We start from the raw sequence: 1674 nt of genomic DNA, 5'->3' as shown, positions 1-1674 counted from the left end.
TATTGGGTTGACTGTCGGCTATCGGTCGCAAAGTGGATTGCCAACCGCGCGGAGTGTATTTCAGCTAAAGGGCCAAAATCCAGAAGTCTTGACGATATGAAGCAGTATAACTTGCGTGCACCATGCGAGTGGATTGCCATGGATTTCGCCGGTAATTTTCTATGAGAAGACTGGGAAACAAATACGTCCTTGTAGTTATGGACAACTTTAGCAAATGGCTGGAGGTATACCCGATTCCTAACCAGGAAGCTAAAACAGTAGCGGAGGCATTCACCTACAATTGTGTTGCAAGATACGGCGTACCTATAGAGGTGCACTCTCACGAGGGAAGAAATTTTGAATCGGCGCTGTTCTAAAAGATGAGCCAAATACTGGGTATCCGGAAAACTCGAACAATGGCTCCTCATTCTCAATCAGATGGCGTGGTGGAACGGTTTAACCGAACCACGAAGAGCATTTGCGGAAAGTCGTGGACAAGAATCTGCTCTTGTGACATAGCGTACTCAAATTATGAGTGAGGGTTTCAAAGAGGGAGATTTAGTTTAGTTAGCGATAGATGTCAGGGCTTTCTAGAGTCGCCAAGAGTGCGAAGCAGCGCGGGTATATAAAGGCGTTGCTACAGCGTACACCACGTTCAGTTGCGAATCAGTAAACTACAAGTTCAGTTGTAAAACAGCCATCAATTGCATTATCAAATTTTTTAAAATGTTTTAATTTCGTTAACAAGTATTGTAAAGTGGCGTTATTGCATTAGCGAGTATTGTAAAGTGTTTCTTGTACAATAAAGTTAATTGTATCGTAATTTGGTCACCTTGAGAGTTTATTTAACAATCCGTCATTTAATCCGTTATTTAACAATTAGGAAATCCGTCAAGTATTCAAGGATAATAGTAACAATTGGTGTTGGCGTTGTGTAGTCGTTTCTGGGAACACACTAACTTCGACCCCAGTATCAACCAAAAATTTAATTTAGTGATCGAATCCCTAATAAGCAAGCGGCGGCTGGTCGTATTCCGCCTGTCACTTACCGCCCCTAAGGACAGAGCGTTTAGTGTAACGACTTGGTACACGGAGGGCGGCACTTTTTGCGTTTTCGCAAAACTTAAAATGGTTCCAGCATGTTTGTGCAGTCGACTGGGGCGTTCGTGGTCTGCTCCATGACGAACTCCTGTTGCGGTTGCGCAACTGTGACGATACACGCGATTTCAGAGTCGCAATCTCTTTCGGAAGTTCTTCGATTTGCTGTGCTAAAGTGTGGTTAGCAGTGTGACCGCGTGCTTGTGAAAAATTGTAGCAGCAAAAGAGACTTAAAATGTATCAATATTCATTTAATTATCAAAGCTTCAATATAGAATAAAACCAATAATTTTTATGAAAAACCATTTTCCAAAACAATTTAAGATTTATTGCACGAGCAAGTTGAAATTATTTCCCGAGTGCGATTTGCGCCATTTCAGTTGCAGTTACACCTTGCAATGTTTATTGCCTACCAACTGTTGTGTGTGTGCACTTTGATGTCTAGATATATATAAGCATTTGCCGCATGACGCCGCCAGACAACATTCTTTCAATTTCGGTGTTAAAAAACATTTAAATCTTAAACAAACTTACTGAATAACTTCCTAAAACGTTGTCATAAATAATCCAATAGGGAACAGATTCTTATTTTGATTT

Source organism: Rhagoletis pomonella, unplaced genomic scaffold (assembly GCF_013731165.1).
Source record: "Rhagoletis pomonella isolate Grant_MI unplaced genomic scaffold, Rhpom_1.0 Rhpom_scaffold_00009, whole genome shotgun sequence".
Lineage (NCBI taxonomy): Eukaryota > Metazoa > Arthropoda > Insecta > Diptera > Tephritidae > Rhagoletis > Rhagoletis pomonella.
Note: the sequence above shows the minus strand (reverse complement) of the source record.